Source organism: Eubalaena glacialis, chromosome 9 (assembly GCF_028564815.1).
Source record: "Eubalaena glacialis isolate mEubGla1 chromosome 9, mEubGla1.1.hap2.+ XY, whole genome shotgun sequence".
In the NCBI taxonomy this organism is placed as follows: domain Eukaryota; kingdom Metazoa; phylum Chordata; class Mammalia; order Artiodactyla; family Balaenidae; genus Eubalaena; species Eubalaena glacialis.
Genome location: NC_083724.1, coordinates 5,368,546 through 5,383,541, shown reverse-complemented (window position 1 = coordinate 5,383,541; position 14,996 = coordinate 5,368,546). Strand labels below are relative to the sequence as shown.

At 46.1% G+C, this 14,996-nt stretch overlaps 1 protein-coding gene across 4 annotated transcripts in view; it reads right to left on the bottom strand.

Annotated features, from left to right (window-relative positions):
* Positions 1-14,996, bottom strand: part of MED27 (mediator complex subunit 27) — a 204,144-nt gene that overhangs the window by 175,642 nt on the left and 13,506 nt on the right. The window lies entirely within an intron of this gene.

The window sequence follows — 14,996 nt, the reverse complement described above, 5'->3', positions numbered from 1 at the left end:
GAAGGCTCTGCCCGATAGCTCCCTGCAAGAAGCCCCTGCCTCTCACACAGGCCTCCCCGATCCCCACCTAAAGGAGCCCCACCCCCATCTGTCCCTAGCCTTTCATCCTGCTTTAGTGTGTCTTTAAAGCACTTCTTATTACCTGATGTTATTTATATTTTTTATTTGTACCCCTCCCAACCCCTACCGAGAATGAAAGCTCCATACAGGCAAGGACCTGAAGACTTTTTTCACTACTGTATTGACAATATCTAAGCATATAGTAGGCACTCAATACATATTGGATGAATGACTGAAAAGACTCAGTGATGGCCTCAATCAGCATTTATCAATCATAACTTGCCCAAGGAAACCCCAGATTCAACACATACATACATATACATATATATACGCATACACACACACCCCCCATGCACATATACCTCACCCAACACACACATACCGCTGCCAACGCTCTAATCCATCTATCCTTTTCAACTGAAGTGTCAAGACAGTAGCGTTTATAATCGATTGTGAGATTCGTCCCAAATAATGTGTTCCCAGTAACAGTGAAAGTACATGAGACTGTCAGTTAGTTACTGGTAAACAGATCAGATTCAAGGTTATCCCTCTAACATGTCTGCCACTCATTTGCATTTCAGTAAGCTTTCTCAAGTGGGAAAGAAAGGAGTAGAATTACAGCTGGCTGATACATGGATTTCTGGAAGGATTAGCCCAAATGCCACATGTACTTCGTTCTAAAATCTGACAGTGTTGGGGAGAAGAGAGGGCTTGTCTTAGCCACAGACTGACACCCTTTAACTGAGGGTCCACTTTCTTTCTCATCCCATCATTACAATACTTTTCAAAGACCTATGCCATCTCTTGCCCACATCCCTGAGCCGACATCAAGACTGTGGAAATACACACAGTTAAATAAAAAGGAGGGTTACAGCACTGGTCTATATGGCCCGGAGTTCTTTCCAGCCTCTAGATCTGTGTCATCCAATATAGTGGCCACTGGCCACATGTGGCTACTTAAATTAAGTTTAAAAAAATTAAAAATGGAGTCCCTCAGTTACACTAGCCACACTCCAAGTTACATGTCAATAATACATGTTACATGTCAACAGTTACAGGAGTAACCTAGAGAATACTTCCATCATCACAGAAAGTGCTATTGGTGAGCACTGCTCTGGATTCCTAAAATGAGTATGTCACGTGCCACACGGACTGCAATGGAGGAGCCTAAAGTGCCAGAGCAGGCCCCTTCCCTTGCCACCTTAACCGTGACGGGGCATTCAGCTTATGATCAAGTGTGCAAAAGAGGAACCACAAAATAAAACAAACTGTGGTCCAGGAAAAAGGGCAACAGGAGAGAGTAACAGGGCTACCATTCACTTTCTGACTTATTTCATCCAGCCCTAGCATTAGCTTGGCCGTGATACACGCAAGCTGCACACAGCAAAGCTGTCACAAGCAGAGATGGATGGCCACACAGAAAAGGGACCGTGAAGGAGGAAACCAGCATCAGCGAGTACCCGGATCTCTTGACTCCAGGAGAGTTGCCTTAAGACAGTTTTATTCTTTTACATTTCCTTTAAAAGGGGTCAGCTATTTGTCTACAAACTTCTGCTTCACAAGCAAAACCAAAACATCTTGGAGAAGGGCTGACATTTAATCTGCAAACAGTCCCTTTTTTGAGGTTTCATAATGAAAGATTAATTCCACACAGTGGCTATCTAGTAGTCATGCACTGTGTGTGTTTTTGAAATATACAATGGCTCTCAGGTTAAAGCCTAGTAACTCTGCGCGTAAGTAACATTTCCAAGGTAAGACTTAAATATACACACAATGAGAGAAAAAAAAAAAATCTCTCCATAACAAAACCCAGTCAAACTGAGGAGCAGTGAGATTCTCCACACCACACTCCAGGTCAAGCGGAATTACGGCTCCGTCCTGTTCTTTATGAATCGGCCCCTTAATAATTCCATGGAAAGGTGGCTCAGAAACCTGTTAGCTAGGCTATAAAGAAAAACACAGTAAGGAAAAGAAAGTAATAGGGCGGGAGGTGCTAATTTCTTTACACTAAGCACCAAAGATCTGAATACAGACTGGGGCTTGTGGGGAAGTGGGGGAAACAGGCAGGTTGGTTAGAGGAAAATGCTTCCTTCTTAAACACACGGACACGGACACTCTAGTGAGTGCTTACTACATGCCAAACCCTACAGGGAGTAATCCATAGATATTATCTCAATCCTCACAATAACTCAATGAGGAGGACACTATTACCCCAATTTACATGCAAAAACTGAGGCACAGAGACATTAAGCAACATGGCAGAAGTCACACAGCCAGGAAGTGGCAGAAGCAGGCTATGAGCCCAGAAAGCCAGGTTCTAGAACGCAAGTTTGAAACTCTGGTGCCACGATCCCGATGTTACCGCTCTGCTTCTCCTACTGTTCTCCTCTGTGTGCGTTGTGTTCCAGGCAAACCAGTCGAGTCTCATTAGCAGAATACAGAGTTCAGCAAAGTGTGTAAGATGGTGTCTACCAGCTGAGCCCTGGGCTGTCCCCAGGTGAACACTGTTTTTCACATGAGTAGCTCTGCATTACAATGTCTATTAGAAAACCCGTACATAATTAATCATTAAAGAAGTCAGAAAGTTTCCTTTTCAAAGAAAATATATTAAGGAAAAAAGTTATCTATTTAAAAGGTATCAAGTAATTAAAAGTAAAAATGATATGGGAAGAAGAAGAAGAAGGTGGTATGGGAATCTCATTTTTTCAGATTGGCAAGTTCAGAAACCTAGTTTTTTAGCACCTTAATTTTTTGTGTTTTTTTTTTTAACATTTGCTCACACTGCCCTTTCCACCTGGAATGTTCTTCCCATTTTCTTCCCCACCCTCCATGTCTGCCTGTCAAAAGCACAGACATCTTTCAGGGGCAGGTCAACACCGCCCGCCACCCCCCCGCTCCCAGTCTTCTTCAGGGTGTACTGACCAGGGTCGTCTCCTCCAAAAGACCCTCAGAGGCCCTCTGAGCCTTCCCGGTGTGGTTATGGCCCTCTGCTCTGTACCTTGCGGATGTGTCCTGCTCACCTCTCACTGCACCGGAAGCCTTGCGAAGGCGGGGCCTGGTCTTCTCCAGGGCCCCGCAGGGTCCAGCACACAAGGCCCTCCAGAAACATTTCCTAAAGGATCGTGCTGGGGCTGTCCCGAGCATTCTCAGGAGACAAGATCAGGTACTCCTCAATTCCGTCAACAAAGAAGAAAAGGCGCAAAAGAGCTATGTTCCAAATACTTCCTGAAACAGAAGACTCCAGCAGAAAGGTCGGGAGCCAAATCTATAAAGAACTGGAGATTATTTTTTCACTAATGCTCATCAAGTTTGATTGCAAGTCTGCGGGCCTAAACCAGGACTGAGCTTTTTGTAAGTCCTCCACAATGTGCCTCACCTTCTATGAGAACTTTATAAACAAAATACAGTAATTAACCTTGGGACCACTGAAAACCACATGTACAACCAGACAAAATTAATATTTGCAAGATCAAACAGGACAGCAAAGACGATTAAACCAACAAGGATTTAGATGTGGGTCAACTCAGACTCCAAACCACAAATGAAACCTGCTGCTAAGATGCCTTCCGCTCACTCACAGCACCACTAAGCTGCTTCCAAGACAGAACGTTAGGAAGGGGAAGGCATGGGGACTAATATGACACCAATGGAGGGAGGACTCCTCATCATCCACCCGTTCACTGGGTCAGTGGAGCAGCCAGGACCACTAAATCCACAGAGAGTGCGAAAGTCTCCTTTTAGTCAAGCCTCCATCACGACGCAATTGTAACGAGTAGTCCTGCTGAGAAAAGGAGCTATTTATTGAGCCCTTACTGTATGTCAGGCACCACTGTAAGTGCTGTAGGCATATGAATTCACAGAAGCCGCACACACCCCAGTGGGGAAGCTGTCACGGTAAGGCCCCCTTCGCAGATGAGGAAGCGTGGAGGGGCTCGTCGCTGACCCCCAGGACACCCAGGAAGGACTTGGCAGAGGGGCAGAGCTTGAAGCTGGCATCAGACAGAGCCCAAGTGCTCAGTCACCGTGTCATATTCTGTGCACCTAGCTTTGCAGTTCTACCCTCAAACATAACTGACATAACATTCGCTCCCATTTCCACCACGATAATTACGGCATATTGTCTATTTCATGCCTTCATTAAGTAACTTCATTAAGTAGGACAAATAATGGCAGTTTTTACAGCTCATTATTAGTCCTACAGCACACACTGCTCCTGTGAGAAATGAAGATTAATCTTGCTACATCCGAACGGACTCCTGGTTGGGGCCGCCATGACAGGGAAGAGGAGGGGCAGACCTCAGCCGCATCAGTGGATGCCCTGGTCCATGATCAGACGGCGACCCATCCCCCATCCCAGCGATTACATGAGAACTGCTGGGTGAAAACATCACCAACTTCCAAGCAGGCATGAGCCGTTTCAGAAAAGCAACTTTCTGACTTTCAGAGTAAGAGAGGAAGGTACAGCCATGGTCCCCGAGGACTCATGACGTGCAGAGGAAGCTTCCGACTGGCTCAGCGTGACTCCTTCCTCTAAGAACTGCCCGCCCCAACTCCATGGGCACATTCGTTGGACCAGAGCAGACCGCTGGCTCCAGATTCCCTCGTGGAAAGTGGAGCTGCAAGGTTCTTCGTCCAGCCCCTGCTGCGCACGCCAACCGAGGTGATGTAAGCGCCAAGGCCACGAAGCTGTCTTGCTCGACCAAGTGCACCCACCTGCAGACGGAAAAGCCTGATGGAGACACACAAAAAGCCAGGGACAAGGGACCGTGAGGCCTAGAGTGCCGAGACAGGCAGAGGCGCTGCTCTGGTTCCTGACATCTTTCCGGTTCTCAGTGCCATCCCCCTGGAAGCCCTGGCTCCATTTCCTGCCTGCTGGTCCCATAGAACACCCAATAAATGCCCCCCTTTGGCTTATTTTCCTTGAAACCAGATGAGCCTAGAAAAGGTAAAAGTAAACATTAGCCTGCGTCACGTGAGGTAATCCTCAGCCAACCCCATTAAGCAGGATTATTTAAAGTGCTGGGGCTTGTTTGGGTCTCATCCACCTCTAAGGGGAGAGAGAGGGGGTGGGATCATGGAAAGAGCCCCGGGCTCGGCCATCTCAGGGTTCAGGCAAGGCACCTGCCTTTGCACCAGCAAGCAAGCAGGGACCACCAAGTTCAACTGGCCTGATCTGCAAGTCTCTGGGAGGTCCAAATGCGATCACGGATGGGACTCTGGGCTGTGCTCTGCTGTGAGCAATTTCTCCAGGAGTGCTAGGTGTGCCTTAAAGAGGGAACACAGAGCCGGGCACTTAAATATTCTCGTGCGTTTGTAGCCAGTTTCCTTCTGCCTGAAATAATCAGGAATAACTTAGGTGGGACCTCAGTAAACTTCATTTTCTCTAGGATAAATATAAGCATGTGGCAAAGCCAATGGGAAGCCAAAATTTCAATTTCTCAGATATTAAATTAGCCAGTGACTAGAAAATTCTGCATATATCTGGGATTTTCTAGCAGGTGGTCCTAAACATTACTCATCAAAGTGAAAAGACTCCCTGAGTTTAGGACTCATAAGCCCCCTGAAGGCAGAAAACCAAGTTTATCTTTCTTCAAGATGCTGAATAATCGATGTCCCCCTCCACTTTCTCAGCCCCTCCTTGACAACAAGGATGAAGTTGTCACCACTATGGCTTCCAGTGAGGCAACAAATACAATGGAATATTCTGTGCTCAAGGGAAAAAATATGAAAAGTGACAATCCTATTTTTTTTAACATTAAGAATTTTATGAGACTTAGCCACCAGCTTAAAAGTAAAATCTTAATATCAGGCTGAATGAAATATGTTGATCATATGAGATCATTCGAAAGTCATACATAAACAGCATGATATAATATGCATTATAAGGATTCCGGTCCCCTCTTCCTACTGCACAGAGAGGCAAAGTGCATTACTTTTTTTTTTAAGCAACTGGAAGGTCATGTAAAGGACACTGACAAAAATGTCTGGGCCCTCCAAATCCACATCTCTACAACTTCAGTGAAAATGCATCAAAAGTTAAGGACTTTGTAACCAGGTCCATTATCAATATACCATATTTCATTTATTCTAAAACCTTCTGAAATCAAGATGCATCTGAAAATTCTCTTTGGCAGCGCTCTTTCTCGGTGGTACATAACGTAATGATGCGTCTTACAATCAACGGCATCTCACAGTCAATAAAACAGAAGCTATTTGGTGAAGGCGCCACCCCTCACAATTCACACTACCTTCCCAACCCTGAAAAGCACTAACAAACCCACAAACTCTAGCCGCATTCTGGAAATCCTGCTTTATCTGAAAGGATGAAGCAACAGCAGTGGCTAGATGTCCTCACTACATCAGAGAGAAATGAAACGTAACTCCCATGCAAGGATCAGAGAGAACAGTTCTCCACAAGTCAAACAAGACCTCTGGGATCAGAAGCCAAACAAGTGTTTTTCCTTTCTTAAAAGCTCCTAACTAGGGCTTCCCTGGTGGCGCGGTGGTTGAGAGTCTGCCTGCCAATGCAGGGGACACGGGTTCGAGCCCTGGTCTGGGAAGATCCCACATGCCGCGGGGCAACTAGGCCCGTGAGCCACAACTACTGAGCCTGCGCGTCTGGAGCCTGTGCTCCGCCACAAGAGAGGCCGCGACAGCGAGAGGCCCGCGCACCGCGATGAAGAGTGGCCCCCGCTTGCCACAACTAGAGAAAGCCCTCGCACAGAAACGAAAACCCAACACAGCCATAAATAAATAAATAAATAAATAAATAAATAAATAAATAAATAAAAAGCTCCTAACTAGAGTATTCACTTTGGAGACAGGCTCGTACCTCAGGGAGGGTAGGAGAGGAAAGAATCACCCTCAGAGTGACTTCAGTGAAGAGCTTACAGACCAGCATGGGGCTCGGTTCAAGGGAGACAAGCTTCAAGTTTAAACAGTAATTTGTGCATAATTATCCTCACAGGTTGATACAAGGTAGTTAGACTAAATAAATTAATCAAAGTACAAATTGTGCTGGCAAGCTCCAGCGTCTGGCTTCTCCTAAGGCCAACCTGCCAGCAGCACCAGGGCTGCGTTTCACAGCCCCCAAATCGGAGCTGGCAGGTGACGGGGGCAGAAGAGAGCCAGTCACACTCCCAAGCAGGGGAGCCAAGGTGTCAATCAGAGGGGCGGGCGGAGGGAGGGCTCCGCTGAGCTGTAACAGTGGAAGCCTTAAACACAAGATCCATTACAGCCTGAACACCCACAGCCATTTACACACCACGGTTGGAAATAAATCCTCGGGAAAGCAAAGATCAAGGGGAAGCAGCCATTAATACGCCTTGCTCGAAGCCCAGCTCAAGCCAGATCTCTTGTCTGCCAAGAGGTGTGACCAGGACACTCTCTTTCTCTCACCCGACCCCCTCACTTGGAAGTCAGGTTATTATCAGTATATTAGGATCAATGCTAATCTATTTCATTAGCATACTCCTAAGAACTAACATTTATTGAGCCCTGGGCAAAGTTCTTTACTTAATGCTGGTAACCCAAGGAGGTAAGAACTATTATGATTCCCATTTAAAAGATGTGGAAACTGAGACTCAAGGACCAAGGGACCTGCCCAAGGTCACCCAGTGAACAAACCACAGAGCCTGGGATCAATCTAGATACATAGCTGCACTGTCAGGGGAGGAGAGGACGTTCAAGGTAGAAAAAATATTAACAAAGGAACGAAAACTGTTTCCATTTCTTTGTAACAGAATAATTGATTTGTATGAACATGATCCCATGTGTAGAGATTCGTGGTAGAATTAGTAAGCGGGTCCCTGCTATGAGGTGAAGTAGCAGCGACACACAATCTGGCAGAAACACAAACCCATGGCCACCGGCAGATAGACACAGCCCAAAGAAGCTGGGTCAAAGGAACAAGGGAGAAGAGTTGACAGAAAAGTGGTAAAACACCACCTTGATCTTTTCGGCTGTCGGCTCCATCTATACCCATCAAGCCAACTGATAAACATCTTTCTTTGCAGTTGGTGGGAGAACAAGCACACAGGGACACCATCTGTTGCTGCCCTCCGACTGGGACCCCTGCACAGTCCCATTCAATGGCCCCGTCTCTCTGGAACCTTCATCAGAGTGTCACCCTTTCTGAGCTTCTCTGCATGAAACCCTTTACACTCTCCACCCATCACACTCCATTACTCAGCTTCCAAATTCAACTTTCAAACAAACTGTCTCAAACATCTCCTATTTTCTTTCAGAAGAAGGCATGCAAGAGTTTTGCCTTTGTGTCCTGTCACCCCACAAGTAGCTCCAGATAATACAGTCACCCCTCATCTACAAAGGACTGATACAAGACTCTTTCTGCAACACTGAAAGATACTTTAGGAAAGAAAGCACAGGCAGGAGGAGAGGGACCACAGGAAGGAGGGGCAAGGAATGGGTAAAGCCGTGAGGGATGGAGGCTGAACCTGGACTCTGGGAAGAAGTCCTCAAATCACAAAGTGAGCCAAGGCTAAAAAGACTGAAGGCGCCTGGTTCACAGCACACTCCTGCAGCCCTGCCCCCCAAGGTTCTAAGGCTTGGCTTCGGGAGGGTCTGTCCAGCCCACCGCAGTCAGAGCTGGAGGTGAGGTTGTAGACATAAAAAGAAGCATACTCCTGGGGACTTCCCTGGTGGTCCAGTGAGTAAGACTCTGCACTCCCAACGAAGGGGGACGGGGTTCGACCTCTGGTCGGGAAACTAGATCCTGCAATGCATGCTGCAACTAAGAGTCTGCATGCTGCAACGAAGATCCCTCGTGCCACAACTAAGACCTGGCGCAGCCTAAATAAATAAATTTTTAAAAAATAAATTAAAAAACAACAATGCTCCTAGACCTCTTGATGTTTGTTACAAGACTGTGCTTTTTATACTTATGCTGGTAGTAGGTTGCAAATGAAGTTTGATGTGGCAGACTTTTAAACTACATTGTTTTAGCTTGAATATTCTATACTTTTTTTGTTTTTTATAAATTTATTTATTTATTTATTTTTGGCTGCATTCGGTCTTCGTTGCTGCTCGCGGGCTTTCTCTAGTTGCGGCGAGTGGGAACTACTTTTCGTTGTGGTGCGCAGGCTTCTCACTGCGGTGCCTTCTCTTGCTGCGGAGCACGGGCTCTAGGTGCACAGGCTTCAGTAGTTGTGGCACGCGGGCTCAGTAGTTGTGGCTCGCGGACTCCAGAGCACAGGCTCAGTAGTTGTGGCGCACGGGCTTAGCTGCTCTGAGGCATGTGGGATCTTCCCAGACCTGGGATCGAACCCGTGTCCCCTGCATTGGCAGGCAGATTCTTAACCAATGAGCCACCAGGAAAGTCCCTGAATATTCTATAATAAGCTTTTATAAAGTATAACATGCTAAATCACTACAAAATTTGTTGTATTGTAAGAAGGGTGTAAATAGTTTATTAATAAAATGCTTTGTAAGCAAATTTAAAAGAAAAAGAAAAAAACAATACTTCTTTCTCTGTGGCAGTGGTTCTTTTTTTTTTTTTTTTTTTTTTGGCAGTGGTTCTTGAACTTGTGGGGGCCACAGACCCCTGAAAGGATCTTGATGAAAGCTGATGATTATTCTCCTGAAAAATGGACCTACATACATTCATGACCCAACAGAAGTCTGACCGCAGACCCCAAATTAAGGACTCTTACCTTTTGTGAGCTACTTTTTGATGACATATATTTTATCAAACAAAAATAGGCAAGCAGCAGTCAGGGTGGGAGGGAGTGGACAACCGACAGGCACAGAATATATATAATATAATTCAATGCCCCCTCCAATCAAATGCTTAAATTATTTCTATGACATCTCGGCCACATGCCAGCAGAAGCCGTAGGAATGGATGAGTACTGTTGTGATGACCAAGATCAGAGATCATTTCTACGGTCCTGAAGCTTTGGGGAGCTAAGTTATGTTTTAGCAACTCAAATTTAAAGATAACAACAACAACAACAACAAAACCCTGAAAATATGATATAATATAGTTAAATTAGGGAATTACAATTCACATAAGAAATTCTCCTTTGCCAGCCCACATATATATTTACAATGAGATTACAGACAATGACCTTTGTGACTTATAAAAATGCTCGGGGTCACAGATCTCATAGACAGTTAGTAAACTTTTTGAAGTTTCTATCCAAAGATTTTACCTAAAAGAAGAGCCATTTTCTAATAACGCCCTCGTTATAAAGATACCACCATGTTCTCCAAACAGAAAGCAGTTGCCCTGCATCTGTGCCATTGAGACAGCAAAGGCACACTAGAGAATAAAAGGATCTGAAGTCAGATGATACGTGCCTCTTCCCGGCCATTTACAACCCGCTGGCCTGGGGCAGGTCTCTTAACTTTTAGGAATCTGAGCTCCTTCTTCAGTAAAATAAGGCTAAGAGGCAGAGTTATGATGATGATGATGATGACAGTGACAATAATGGTGATAACTAACACATACCAGCCCTCTTCTGAGCCCCTCGCATATACTAAGCTTTTGATCTTCACAACAGCCCTGAGGGAGATGCTGTCATCAACCTCATTTTACAGATCAGAGAACAGGAGTAAGTTGCCTAAGGTCACAAGTAGTAAAGAGAAGAAGCAGGACTTGAACCCAGGCAGGCAATCTGGTCCCAGAGCTCCTGCTTTTAACGCCACGCTACACAGCCTCTCCAGCTGGATGAGATGATGAACGCTTCCACGCTTTAGAAACTGTAAAGTGCTGAAACAGGGACTTCCCCGGTGGCCCAGTGGTTAGGACTCCACACTTCCACTGCCGAGGGCCCGGGTTCGATCCCTAGTTGGAGAACTAAGATCCTGCAAGCCACGCAGCACAGCCAAAAAAATAAAAAATAAAAAAATAAAGTGCTGAAATACAGTATAAGACACTTCTGTAACGTTCGCTGTCTCCTTTCTTTGCCCTTTTCATATCTGCCTCAAAATAAGATAATCCGCCTTCTGTTTGTATCCCCAAACTAGTTAAAAAAAAAAACTTAATATGCATTATCCTTCAGTAAGTCAGGCCGTGAGTGGAATGCACAAACCAAATAAAGACATCTCAGCAGCTGTGCACCGAGGAAATACAGCGGCTAAGAGTCACCTCCTACCCGAACATCAAGAAAAGTGGGACCTGGAACCCTACAACCCCACCTCCCCCCTGAAAAACACATCACTGGAATTTTAATATTGACTTCAAAGACAAGGAAGCTACTTGGTTAACTGAAAGTGTTTTGTTGGCTTGTCTTCTTCTGTTGGGCCTCGTTGGACACTGGAAACAGCCTGGTGAACAGGCGGGCAGCGCCCCTGTCCCCTGCCCCAGCTACCGGTACTTACAGTCCTTCACGAATCACGCCACGATGTGGGCAAGGGGGGCTGCGGGAGTACAGGGGGGTTACTTCACCCTGACTGGGGGAGTTGGAAAAGACTCTCCCGAGTATGTGACCATAAACAAATATGGAAAAATAAAGTGAGAGAATATTAGCCAAACAAAAAGAGGGGTGGGGCCCGTTGAAATAGGCCACTTCAACAGCAGGAGGGCAGGAGGGCATGCAGGTTGAGTACGGAGCTGGGGTACCATGTGAGCCAGACCGTTACCAGCTACATTACAGAGTCTGTCTTCATCCTGAGCGCAAGAAGAAATCATCACCATATTTTAAGCAGGAGACTTGTGAGATCAAACTTGCACATTTAAAGGTCACTGATGCTATGTGGGGAGAGACAGGAGGTGGTGAGACAGGGAGGCCAGTTAGGCGACTTCTACAAATGTCCTGGCTATGAGAGAAGACGCCCTGAAGGAGGGTGGGAGTATTCGCTCATCCATTTAGCAACAAACACTTACTAAGCGCACGCCAAGCACTAGAAGCCATGGTTCGACCCCAGTGCTGGAGGTGTAAGTGTCCAGCGCAGCTGATGTGCAGAGGGAGTGAAATCCAGGAGGCAGGGATGCTGCCTGATTGATTTTGCTGGTTGTCCTTAACCCACCCCAGAGCCGGTGTTTCCAGCATTCCCCTGGCCATCAGCTCCCAAGTCCCTACCTCCCTACGAGGCTGGCCTTATCTGACGAGTGGGAGTAGAAGGTGGAGGTACAGTCGTTGGGAACTGCCCTCCAGACCCCACCGGGGTGCAGATATTGTCAATGTGCCTTTAGGATCAACGACAAACTGGAGGCTTACGAGAGCCCTTTCCCATCTTGTGACTCATCAGAATAAAGCAACTCCACCCTCTGTGAACCAAAAGCTCTGAAAACCTTCCTCAAAAGCCATACGTGCCCATCACTTTGTGACTGAGAAGGACAACACTTCACAATTCGGAGGACGTCTCAACAGGAAAGGCAACATTCCCCACAAGACATCTTACTAGAAAATTACCACACTCCGGTTCTATAAGCTGAGGTCCCCAAGCACGGCATTTTGGCCGAGGATTCCAATGAACTGCCAGCAGGATAATGTGGTGACGCTCTCTGAGCTACTGTGAAAATGCATTAAAATCTCAATGTTTGAGCTCATCCAAGCAATTAAAATGAACACGGACTGCTCTGTTTTAGACTGGGAAAAACAAGGATAGGAGAGCGTTGGCCTCTATAATCCTCTGAGGCTTCGCGGAACATTTTAAAGGCATTTAGATAGCACCTTTGCTATCCAAACCAAGCTGACTGTAATCTAGTTAACCAGCAACATCTCCACTGGCTCAAATTAAGTGTTATGGGGGATAGGGCATGGCGGACGGGAACTTGCAGCGCTGAAAGGAAACGCGTACCCACCAAGGGCTTCCTCTGTGCTGGCCCCGCGCTAAGAGCATTACCTGCCCAGAAAAATAAGTGTCTTCACACGCATTTTTCAGGTGAAGAGGACGAAATTTGGAGAGGAACTATATAACATACGGAAACCATCGCAGTGATTTTCACAGGAAAGAAAATACAATTCCACCTGATCACTAAACAAAACTCTTCAACGGCTGCCTCATCATTTTCTGCTCACTAAGAAACAGAGGTTGAGAATTCACTTTATTTTGAAACTCGGGTGGTTCAAATTCTCATCACAAACACCATGGATGTTGTAGGATTTTGAATCAACTCATTCTCTGGGAAACATACTGAATTATCAAGTGTGATTTTAAATAGTGAGCTAGTGGCCAGGCAACAGGAGAGGACACAGTACAGGCAGCGGGCCCCAGCTCGCCCCTGGTGAGACACTGAAGTCAGTGCACAGGGCCAATCTCACCCACGGGCAAAATCAGCCTTCAGGGCTCCAGGTATTTAAATGAAATTTAAACAGACCCCCTCGCTGGGAATTCCCTGGTGGTCCAGTGGTTAGGACTCGGCACTTTCACCGCCAGGGCCCGGGTTCAATCCCTGGTTGGGGGATTAAAATCCCGCAAGCCCCATGCTGAGGCCAAAAAAAATAAAAACGAAAATAAACAGACCCACTGACAAATAAGAGAGAATAACAAATGTGTAGCACCCTTTGTAGTCACTAATCCATATCAAAAAAAACACATGGAGAGTCCTTTTAGGAGAGAAACAGTCCAGCTGGGTCAGGTCTCATGTCAACGGTGGCAACAAAGTCAGTACCCTGACTGATTGAGTGTTTTTTTTGCCTTTGGACACAAATATAAGATATATATTTAGTGTTCTCTTAAAATCAATGAAAACCCCTTAAAACAAGCACAACCTGGGACTTCCCTGGTGATGCAGTGGTTAAGAATCCGCCTGCCAACGCAAGGGACACGGGTTTGAGCCCCGGTCTGGGAAGACCCCGCATGAGGCGGAGTAACTAAGCCCGTGCGCCACAACTACTGAGCCTGCGCTCTAGAGCCCGCGAGCCACAACTACAGAGCCCGCGTGCTGCAACTACTGTAGCCCGCACGCCTAGAGCCCGTGCTCCGCAACAAGAGAGGCCACCGCAATGAGAAGCCCGTGCACCGCAACGAAGAGTAGCCCCCGCTCGCCGCAACTAGAGAAAGCCTGTGCGCAGCAACGAAGACCCAACGCAGCCAAAAATAAATAAAAAATAAAAATAAATAAATTTATTAAAAAAGAAAAGAAAAGAAAAAACAAGCACAGCCTTAGGCTACAGCAGAAGATGGGCAAACTGGTGGCATGCCAAGGGCAAACAGACCAGAAAAGTGTCTATTACAGCAATAAATTTGCATTTGCGTTAAGCACGAGACAGAATTAAAATGCACCAAACTACAAAAACAGGATGATATTTAAGATCTCAGGAGTGCAAGACAGAGTTTCCTTTATGTTCAGGCCCTGTTCTAGATAAGTTACAGGTGTCAATTAAGTCACCCAGCACCCTATCAGTTATGCTCTTTTCTGACAGTAAAGACAGGTAAACTGAGGCATAGAAAGGCCACTGATTAAGGGGGGAAAAAGACCAATAGTGGAGTCAAGAATTATCGTTAAAATCATGTGCTTTGGGCATGTTGATCAAGTTGGCGAACTGGATATATGCTAAGTTCCAGGAAGATGGGAACTGATCAGTTTCCTTCACTGTGTCTAGAACAGTGCCTGCAACATAGTAGATGCCCAATAAACACGTGTTCAATAGATGGATTAGCTATTTCCTAGCAAACAGCACACTACTCAAAAGCAGTTTGGAAATTAATATGATTGAGCATTTTATACCAAGCGCAACCACTTTCCCACATATGAATGCATGCACACCCTCAAAACCTGCAGACTCTCTCGCTTCCAGATCTACTGTGCACGGGCATCAGAAGAGCGCCGAGCCCAAACGCTCAGTGGCAGCAACTACTAATAAGTGATCGATAATTCGAGAAGCCTACCGACTGAAAATCATGATGGTACGATGTAACCCTCCAACCCTAAAACACACAGAAACATCCAAACGGGGAAAAAATAAGAGCGACTGGCATCCCATGAACCCACTGGAGGACTAAGTACAATTCCTGTTAAAAAGGGG